Source organism: Diceros bicornis, chromosome 13 (genome assembly GCF_020826845.1).
Source record: "Diceros bicornis minor isolate mBicDic1 chromosome 13, mDicBic1.mat.cur, whole genome shotgun sequence".
NCBI classification, from domain to species: Eukaryota; Metazoa; Chordata; class Mammalia; order Perissodactyla; family Rhinocerotidae; genus Diceros; species Diceros bicornis.
Window position 1 is genome coordinate 19,224,241 of NC_080752.1, and position 11,679 is coordinate 19,235,919.

Here is an 11,679-nt window from a genome sequence, read left to right on the forward strand (position 1 = left end):
AGGTCACTTCAAATCCAGTGTCTAAATACACTTGAAATCATAGGACCTTAGAGATGGAAGAGACCATAAAAGGCAAGTGATATAGTTAAAAGATTATGGGTTTTGAAGTCAGAAAGCTCAGGGTTCAAATCCTACCTCTGAGCCTATTTCTTCTATAAAACAGAAGTAATAACTGTCACATGCACTAGGGCTGTAGAAGGATCAAAGATGATAATGGATACACACTTGCCTAGCACAGTATCTGGCACTTCCTAGGCACTCAGTATGTATAGTCACATTTACTACCATTATCATCATCAACAAAATTTTGTTCATCCACTGAATGCATGAATCTTTCCACAATACCCACGACAGATGGCCATCCAGGCTCTGCTAGAACATTTCCAAAGATAGAGAGCTCGCTCACTCGCACCATCTCCCCAGGCAGCCGGTTCTATTATTGGACAGCTCTCACTGGCACGAAGTCTTTCCTATATTGAGCCAAAATCTGCTTCCATGAATTCCATTGGCCCTAGCTATGTCCTGTGGAACAGCACAGCACAATTCTGCTCTCTCCTCGCACAGCAGTCAGTCCTTCTGGAAAAAGCAATCATGTCCTCACCACATCCTCTCTTCTCCAGGCATCCATTCCCATACACCCTCTCCCATGACATGATTTCTATATTATCTGCAATGCTCACTACTTCTTCAAAGTGTGGTACCCAAAGGAGATACAGCAGTCCAATACCTTGTATGAGTGAATACTGCACTTTCATTAACGCATTTGAAAATCCTATCGTCATTTTCTTACTGGCCAGATAAATATCACTATTGTGTCTTCCAGGGCTTGAGGTGAACTAAACCTGTAAGTCTCTTCTCTTCCTATTAAAAGATATCACGGTGAGCCTTTTCCACCCCGTCCTATTCCCATGAAATCCGGGCACCAACAATTTGACATACCCTATAGACTTTGACTTTGGCCAACTGAGAACATTCTGAATCACTTTTTTGCCATCTATGTTTATAATCATGCCTCAATTCTTCATCTAAGCTATTGACAGTATTTTACAATAAGTTTGCTCCAATATTGTCCACATATTCAGCACTAAAGGCCTCCACTTAGGTTCATTTTCATTCACTTTAGGAAACAATTATTCAGTGGGAGATACTATATTAGAGTCTCAGGATGTACAAGGGGGTCCCCACCCTTAAGAGGCAGGGAAGACAAGCACATAAATGAAAATGACAATACAGTGTGGTAAGTGAATGACAGGAGATAGCAGTTGGGAAACACTAGCCCAGAGGTGACTCACGCATGCGGCTGCATATTAGCATCACCTGGAGAGCTTTTAATTGGCCACATCCCAACCAATTAAATCAGAACCTCTGTGGGTGGGACTCAAGCATCAGCACTGGTGATTTCAGCGGGCAGCCAAGTTTGAGAAGCAATAGCCTAGACCAGCCCAGTTCTTCTCAAGCTTTAATATACATATGAATCACCTGGCATCTGTTAAAATTCAGATGCTGAGTCTGTAGGTCTGAGACAGAACGTGAGATTTTGCATTTTTAACTCAGTGCCAGGAGATGCTAAGGCTTCTGGTTCATGGACCACATGCTGAGTAGCACTCGCCTGGGATATAGCATCTAACTCTCCCTAAATTCTCTCTCCAGTCTTGCCTCCCTATAAATTGCAAGTTGAACCCTTCATTCCAGCTGACTGAAAGAGACAAGTAAATGGTAAAATAAATATAATGATGGTTTATGACAGGAGCTGTGAGAGCCCAGAAGAGGGCACCTAATCAGACAAAGGGGTGGTGGTGGCCGAAGAAGGCTTCCCAGAACAGGCTATGATTTCACTGAGTTATAGAGAGGAAAGTTATTCCAGACTCAGACCAAGAATAGCCTCAAAATCGGGGGAGAACAAAACACAGGGCAAATTCCAGAAATTTAAGTATTTCTTAGTCCATCACTCATTTAGCCGTATATCTGGCCTGGGATTTTCCCTTCAATGTTGATTTGAACCATTACTTAACTTTTCATGCATTTACACCATATCACCAGAACCAGACCATGACCTCCTCAAGGGCAGAACCAGGTTCACCTACGTTGTAGCCCTCAGTACCTAGCAGGGTGTCCAGCCCACTATAGATCGCAGAGTATGTTTGTAAAATAATTAAGAATTACATTTTTTAAAATAGATTTTTCAGTTCCAATATTTTTTTTCAAGCACAAATTAATCTAAGGCATTAAAGTTATTTACCGAGATTTTGAAAATGATGTAAACCAGTGAGACTGGGGTGGAGAACTGTTACCAAGGGTAATTAGAAAAGAACGCCTCGAGAGAGGTGTCAAGCAGTGTAGGCAGTGTGCGGATGATGGGTATTTGTATTTGCAAGAGTTGGCGGGATTTCTCTCTAATCTGAGAGCAATACAGCCCAACCTGTTCAGATGATTGGCATGGAGAGGAAGAAGTTACCAGTGTTTGGGGCAAATGAAACTGCAGAGGGCTAGGATAGAGAAAAGTCAGCCTAATTCAATCAGACATTATAGTCAGCCCTGGTTAATGTGAAACAATTAACACAATCCATTTTTATGCAGATTAAAACATTTCAAATTAACAGGTCAATAGCATTCATATGTTCTGAATTGGGGCTCCACCAGAGCCAGGTGAACCGTTACGTGAACCAATCTAAACTTCATTACAGAGGAGGACTCCGATTCTCAGAAATTCACACTACACTCGATTTGGAGTTAATCGCTCACATTTTTCTCTCATCTACCAGATATCCTAATTTAAAGACAGGCTTTCTCTTATGACAAAGGACAAAGAGAACATGAATTATTCATTAGTAGTAAAGGTATCATTTTATCTGTTTATTTTCCAATTAGGAGAAGTCAGATAAAGAAGCAGTCAATAAAACCAAGAGATCTTCCCCCATTGTATGGAATTAAAAGTAGACAGTGTTAATGTGGGCCTTGGAGTCTATAAAAAAACATTCAATTAGCAGTGTGTCTTGGAGAGGAGAACGCTAAGGAATGCTCATACTCTAAATGCCTCCATGTGGCAGGGCTCTGAAGATCCTCCAGGTTGGTCCCCACCAGGCTTTCCTCCCTCCTGTTTCTTCATGCTTCATCACTAACCAGCCCCATCCTGACATTCAGCCTCCAAACCTCTGCTCAAGCCCCACCCTGGTTTAGCTGTCTTCCCTCTGTTTCCTGTAACCTCCCAATTATTCTTTAAGGCACTGCTCCCCACTCTGCATCCTGTGAAATACTTCCACAGTCCTCTCCCTCTCCCACTGCCCTCAACGCCTGCACAGCACAGAGCTGGCTTCACTCCTCCACGCTCCAGTCACGGTGTGTAGCTCTGTTTGGGTTTCAACTGTTTCCTTAAGAACTACTCGAGAGCTGGGCTGAGGATTTTTGTTCTTTTATATCTTCGATGTCTGCATAGACTAGGTGTTCAACAAATGTTTGTCCCGTCCCCAATAAGCCATGCATATCCTAGAGATCCTGGAGCCTGCCCACTTCAGTCTCCATCCTTGCCTTTCACTTCTACTTTCCAGTGGAGCCACTAGGAAGGGGCACCAACTTCCCTGTGCTTCAATTGCAAGTGCCTTTCAGGGCAGCCTTGGGCAGACAAGAGGAGGGAGAGAGAACACTTCGCAGTCCTCTGTACACCTCTCTGAATCCCCAGGTGATTCAATCCGCTGCCCCTCCACCGGGCTCTTAGACCCCGTGTTGTTGCTGCAGCTAAAGGGGTCAGCCTGCTTTGCTGAGTGGGCATCACACCATGGAGCAGAGTGGGCAATAGGGCGAGGGTCAAAACCCAGCCCTGCTGCTTTGAGCAAATCACTTCACCTTTCTGAACCTTGGTTTCCCCACCTGTAAAAGGGGATAAACCCCACCTGTATCTAGGTCTGGTGAGTGGACTAAATGAACCACCATATTTAAAGTGCCTAACATGGTACCTGGTGCTGAGCAGGTGCTATTATTATACCCAGATGTTTACATATTTTACTATCTACTAGACTGTGGGCCTCTGAAGGATATAGACTTTGTCTTATTTATCACATTTCTGGAGTCAAGCTGCTATAGACTGAATGTTTGTGTCCCTCCCAAACGCATATTTTGAAATCCTAACCCCTAATGTGATGGTATTAGGAGGTAGGGTCTTTGGGAGATGATTTGGTCATGAGGGTGATTAGTACCCTTATAAAGGAGGCCCCAGAGAACACGCTGGCCCCTTCCACCATATGAAAACATAGAGAAGTCAGTAGTCTGCCATCCCAAAGGGGCCCTTGCCGGACCTGACGATGCTGGCACCCTGATCTCCGACTTCCAGCCTCCCCAACTGTGAGAAATAAATGTCTGTTGTTTAAAAGCCACCCAGTTCTACAGTATTCCGTTATAGCAGCCGGAAAGGACTAAGACACGAGCCAATCGTTGTAATTAGGTAACAACAGTTGTTGAAGTGAATGAGTAAAGGTAAACTGGGATGAAGGGCAAACTCAAAGTCTGAGATATCGTTGGCCTCCCTCACGTTTCCACCCAACAGCACCCCAACCCAGAGAACACACTCCTTCTCCAGAATACACCTCTAGAAATCATGAAATTCACAATTTCAATAGATCAAGAACTAACTGGACCTCATCATTCTTTTTCAAATCTGCAACATCAGGGCCATTTCACCAGCCCACCGCTGATCTTCAACCAGACACTTTTTCTCTCTGACCCTTGGTTCTCGTTTCTAAAACAAATTTGGACTAAATAATTACTTGGCTTCTTTCCAGCATTAAAGGTTTATGAATCTATTATCACCTACAAATGATTTCATTTATTCAACAAGCATTTACTAGAGATTTCTTAGGGCTCTGCACATTTGCTAGGCATGAGCTTACGTAACGAATAGGACACACTCCCTGCCCTCAAGGAGCTCACAGTCCAGCAGTGAAATGTTTGGAGATAATTAACATGTACCGTAAGTTGATCACTCTAGTCCTTTCTATAATTTCCCTTTATATTCAAAATGTCAAGCCCTACTCAGTCCTGCTTGGTCTTCTCAGCCCCCAAACTGGCCGAATCATCTGTGGACATGAACTTTGGGACATCCAGGCCCAAGGTCAAACCAAAAGAAAATGCTCATGTTCTGCCTGATCCGCACATCAATTCTAAAGGCAGCAGGAAGCAAACGATGACCTAATCCAGCTTTTCCCAAAGTAACTTCTACAGAAAACTAGGACAGAGAAGTGCTTTGAAAATGGGTTCCATGGACAAGTGTATATGGGAAGCACTGTGTTAATCCCCCCTCCACCGCAGGACTTCTCAGAGCCTTTGATGTTACCATGCACACTGTGACTCTCTGTTGGGAAAGGCAGTCTAATGCATGTAGTCCTTCAACCCCTGCTCAGCCACATGTGAATGGGCCTGGGGCCTGGAACACTTCCTTACCCAGAGATAAAAGAGCCCACGTAGTGTGTGCCGGACTGATCACCTTGTGTGGGAATACCCTCCTCCGTTTCAGACTCAATGTGTAGTACTCTTTTGTTCTGTTTCAGGGTGTGTGTCAATGGCCCTCAGGTACATCCCCTGCTTACAGTATTTCAGATTCCACTGGGGGAGGGGGAGGGAGTGCATGGGCCAATTGCCTTGCTTTGACTACCAGCCTTGGGGGACCAACACCCACTATTGGAGCTGATCTGGCTCTCTCTTTTCTCCATGTAAGTAAAGCGTTGTTCCGTCCAGTGCTCGACTGTGTTGTTTTCCTTGGCAACCCTGATACCAAGATGCGGTGGGTTCAAGTGTTTGGACTTCTATCTGTGGTGGCTGGCACTGTGCTGATCTCTGCTCTCCTTCAAGTGGTTGGAGTCCTCCCCTCCAATGCAAGTTACCGTGCATTGGTAACTTGTGCACGGTATTCTGCTCGACACTCTCCAAAAAGAAGATGGAGCATACAGCATCTCAGGCAGCTTGGGCTGCCATTACAAAACACCATAGACTGAGGGGCTTAAACAGTACATGTATTTCTCACAGTCTGCAGGCTGGGAAGTGCAAGATCAAGGTGCCGGCAGATTTAATTTCTGGTGAGAGCTCTCTTCCCAGCTTGTAGATGGTGCCTTCTTGCTGTGTCCTCACACAGTGGGGAGAGAGAGCAAGCTCTCTGGTGTCTCTCCATACAAGGGGACTAATCCCATCATGACCTCATCTAACCTAATTGCCCCCCAAAGGCCCCACCTCCAAATACCACCACATTGGGAGTTAGGGCTTCAACATATGAACACTGGGGGGACACAAACATTCAGTCCATAACAAGCAGGGCTTCCCAATCTTTTTCCACACGGAACCCTCTTTACGAGAACACAGGGTGGGGCTACATGCCCAGGATCACACGTGGAGACCTGCTGAGATAATCTAGAGTGTAAGCGGTCAGGGAAGAGAGAGATACCCACTGGTCTTCCCCAGGGTTATCCCACACACCACCATTCTGCAGTCCCAGGTGCCTTGCACAGAGGAGTTCATTAGTAACTCTCCTGAGTGTGTGAATGATTCCTACATGACCTGTGTGGAAACCATCTTCCAGTTTCCAGGGCTGCAGATGGGGCCTCTTCAGACCTGCTCCCAAACCTCGCAATTGAGCACCCCAAAATGGTTAGCTCTGCCATGGAAGATGTCAGGGGAAAAAGGAAGGTTAAGAGATCACCAAAATGATAGCATGTGTCAGGACACACCTCCTGTGCCTTGGCAGGAGAGTGGAAATATACATCCTAAGACAAATCACTTTGCTTGCCAGGGAACTTAACCAAAACGGAAAAAAAAGGATTCTTGTCCTATGGGCTGGGTCACTCCACAGTGGCCCCTTGAGATGTATGTGACCAAATCACTGACTTTGCCAAAGTTATTTTTCCTTGAAGCCAAAGAGATTAAAAAGTAAAAAAAAAAAAAAAAAAAAAAAATGAACGTAGGGATTGATTGATCTGAAATTCAGGTCTAAGGTACCTTTAGGAAGTTTAAAAATTTCTTTCACTGATATATTTTTTTAAGTGGGGTCTCTAAGGACCACACAGGTTGCATTTTGAGGAAAGAATTTCATCATTGCAGAACATGAGTTATTGAGTCTCTTGGGTCTAAAAAAGGTACATCTCTCAGTCTTACCAGGTTGTTTGCTAACCATGGCGGCTGTTGCATCCTGCGGGGTGACATTTCTTGCAGCTGCCACCTAACTGGTAGCATAGAGCACATCTACCTAGCTTCTGAGAGGTGGGTGGGTTTGTGAGGTTTCTCGGCGATATCACTGGAATTAAAGACAAAGAGAAATGACTATCTCAGAGGAGGTTGGAGACAGGTCTTGGGTCCAACATCTGGGCCAGGGCTAGGATGGCATGTGTGTTTTCATCTTTCTTGCCAGGTCTGATCAGCGAGTAAGTGGCAACCTGGAGTGTTGTACTGAAAAGAATTTGGGGGCTGCATATCAACTCAAGGAAACGAATTAGAGATGTCCACTGTGGAAGTGGGCTGTGGTGTCCTGGACGCCAGGTACTTGGCACCCCTAGGCTAGAAGCATCCTACACACTTGCACTCTATTTCCCAGTAGTGAATACTTTCATATACCTTATTGAACTATGTGTCATTTTCTTAGATTTATTTCAAACATTTTAAAAATATGGAGAGTAATACTTTCATGAAGTTTAGATAATTTGACTCAGGTCACAAAACTAATAACTGAAGTGCCAGGATGTAATGCTAGGTCTTCTGATGACCAGTTCTCTCTCCATTCCACCACTTTCCACACCTGAAGGCCAAGACAGGATTCTTGTTTCCCTCATTGACTTAAAATCACTGGGGAGAAAACTTGGAGGTTGGACACCTGCTTGAAATAACATCTGCCCATGCGGGGTATGAGAGGTGAAATAATAAATCTAATTACTACTTTGCAAATTATAAACCACTAGATAAATTCTGGCTATTAGTAATAAAATCATCAGTAGTAGTATTCATATATGGAGAGAGAACTAACAAGCTGACATGAAATGAGGGCCTTAGGAAAAATTATTAATGTTGACAACACTTCAAGAAACAAATTCCAGCCTGATCTTCCTACATGAGAACATTTCTGTCATCCCACCTTTCCATAATTCTATAATTCATATGCTGTATTCATATCACAACCCTTACACAGCCTAAAACAATATCCCACACAGCAGCTGGAGTCCAGCGTAGGGAGAGCTAGACTCTGGTCAAGAGATCTTGCTTAGCAGACCAATTAATCCCAAGGTCACAAAACTAATTAGTGTCACAAAAAAGTGGATCCCAGGCAGCCTGCCTTCCACACTCATGCTCCTTCCTTCCTGCACAGTCCATGAGAGCCCCTGGGACACTCTACTGCGTCCCATGACACAAGCTAAATGGACACGATTCCGTATTGCCTTCCAGTTCTTGGTTACAAAGTCAGTGACAGATACGCCTTTATGGGCTGTTATTCATATTTTATATTGGCACCAGCACTGCCACCACTCTCCCTTTCCAGGACTGCCTTTCTGCTTTTTGCATATTTAAACAGTAATTCTAATTGTTCGGGCTTCATTATTAGCCTCTTTGAAACCTTTCTCCAGTGTCACCAGTGGTTCGATTCTTTGTTATGTTTAGATTTAACAAGGTTATTTATGCATCACACTCATTAATTCCAGGATGGTCTAGCAATTTCTCTTTCCCCCCAAAAAAGAATAATAATAATATATACCCATACCTATACACACACCTCTATATTCAGAGAATATTCATAATAGTGAAAGAAGGTGCCTGAGTGCTCAGCATTAAATCTTCTGAACAGTGAAAAATCTACTATTAAATAATCTGGAAGAGGTCAATCAATAAAAATAACTAAATAATTGATGGTGTTATATTAGGTTAAAGTATAACATATGATATTCATTAACTCGTCAAGAAATATTGCTTGAGTTAAACCACATCTCTCAAATGAGCATTTCTGGTGTTAATTTAAAAGGCAACAGCAGTCACCCAGGGGATGTTTTTAATGTTTTATGCTTTCATTGCGGTGGTGTTTATAGAGGGGTTAGCAGGGCAATAAGGATCATATTTAGGAAGGCGGCTCGGTGACAGCTAAGGCATTGAACTGCAATCAAGTCATCCGCCTTCACTTAAGCAACCTGGACAGCTCCACTCCAGCTAATCAGCCTGGCTCAGAAAGAACTGACAAGCCTGTGGAAATTTACTGTAGCACTAAAGAAGGGGCTTTCCTTTTTCTTAAAAATAAAATAAAATAAAAAATCCTAGTACTCGGTGTTTATACTGCATTTGGCTCTGAAGCGCTCTCGGATATTGCTGCATTTTATCACCAGGGGTGGTGCGTGTGTGTGTTTACTACCCAGGCTTCTGGAAGCAGTACAGTGAGCAGAGCACACAGGTTCTGGAGCCAGAGAAACCTGAATCTGAGTCCTTGCTGTACCACTGACTAGCTGAGTAATTCTGGACAACTCAGTTAATCTTACTGAGTCTCGGTAGTCTCCTCATCCGTATAAAGGAGAGAATAATAATGACCTTGACGTTCAACGAGCCAATGTCCACAAAACATCTAGTCTTGAATCTGGCATATGGTTAACAAAATTGAGGCTTCTTTTATTTTTTTTCCCACTTAGCAAATGAGAAAACTGAATGTCAATGTGATGTGCTTCTTGAGAGCAGGAGTTCCACCTAACTTCTCACCGCGTCCCTAGGGCCTAGGGCAGAGCCTGGCATAAAGGAGGCACTCAGGAATCTTGCTCATGTCTGCCTGGCTGGCCCTGACCTGCACACTACTTTTTAGCCTGTTGGAAATACTTGCAGTTCCCCCAACGTCTAGACCATGCAGTGTGACCCTTCCGTGGCTTAGCACGTGCGAAGCATACGCTTTCCCTTTGTCGGGAGTATCCCTCCCTCTCCTCCTCCTAGTGACCCCAGCCTCATCTCTTTAGCCATCTGAAGAGCATCATCTCTCTGTAAACACCCGTGTTTGCATCCCTGACTCCCTCACTCTTGCCCATCTCTTCCCCTTCACCCCCAAGGAACCTTACTCCCTCCCTCATCTATGCTACTGCTGCCCCTCACTGCATCACTGAACTCAACGTTGCAAATTACAATTTATGAACAAGTCTGAGCAGGTGAGCCCCTACAAAGTAAGGCCGGGTTGCATTTTGCTTGACTCTCCATCTCCATAAATGCTGTCATAGAAACTGTCTGTTAACAATAACAATATAACAGGAAGAACAGCTAACATACATTTGGTATGTACTCACTATGTGCAGACACCAAGGCAATTGCTTTATGAGGACTCTTTTGTTTTATCCTCCCAACAACACTTTTATTTAAATACTCTTTTTATTCCTATTTAAAAAATAAAAGTCATTGTCATAGAGAGGTTAAATAACTGGTCCAAGATTCCTAAGCCTCTCCCCACTAGGGAGATACTGTGGCACCGGGGTCAAGGATATGATGTCCGGAGTCAAAATGACTCAGCTGAAATACGTTTCACCATTTACTACTAGCTGCGTGGCTGGGGCCTCAGTCACTACACACTTTCTCACACTCTTTTCTGTAAGCTCTGCCCACTTGACTATAAAGTGAAATTCCAGTATCCTGCTTCCTTCGTCGCTAGGTGTATATATATATATATATATATATATATATATATATATATATATATACACACCCCGGTTTGAGGCAGAGGAGATGTAGATAAACGTTTCCCTTCCCCCAAAAGGCAAAGCCTCACAAGTTAAAGGCTTTTACTCTTCCCACAACTGCTCTGCCCCTTTGGCTCTCCCCCTTCCTCCTGACTTGGCACTGAAGCAAGAACACTGGAGCTACAGCAGCTACTCTGCTCTCATGAGGAACAAACACTACATAGTAAGGATGATGGATCAGAAAGGCAGAGGATCTTGGGTTCTTGAGGACTTTCTTGAGCAGAATTACCAGCACTAGCTTACTCTCACTCTGGGCTTCTTTTTATATAAGAAAAATAAACATCTTACTTGTTCAGGCCACTCGCTGTTGAGTTTTTTGTTACTCACAACCAAACACATGGGTACAGAGACTTAACCTCACTATGCTTCAGTCCTGCAACTGTCAGATGAAGGTAATAATAGTATCGGTGTCTTACACAGCGTGGTGAAGATTAAATGATAATGCGTCTGAAGAGCATAGCTCAGTTTCTGGTACATAGTAAGAGCTTATTGGATATTTATTATTATCGTCATTATTATTATTACTACGGCTACCACCCCTACCAGTCCGTGAGAGACTCAGCATCAGGAACTCCAACACTCAGCTTCCTTTGTTCACACAGTCAGTCTTCCAAAGACTCTTCTCTTTTACACAGATAAATGTATCAGGTAAATATCTTTCTCTGTGGCTTTTGAAGAATGCTTCTAGATTTCCTCGTGCAATTCGATGTTCAAACAATTCCTGAGATGTATGTAGGGCAGGGAGTCTACTCACACCTCACAGATTAAAAGCTGCCGACTCAGAGCTATAAAGGAATTGCTCGAGATCACATGGCTAACTTTAGCCTAAGTTTTATGGAAGTTGGAATAAATTCTAGACGTCTTACCCTGTTCCATGAGGCCCTGCTTGATCTGACCCCCGCCTGCCTTCCACCAGGCACACTTTCTGTTCCTCAAATATCCCATACTTTCTCCTGCTTCAGAG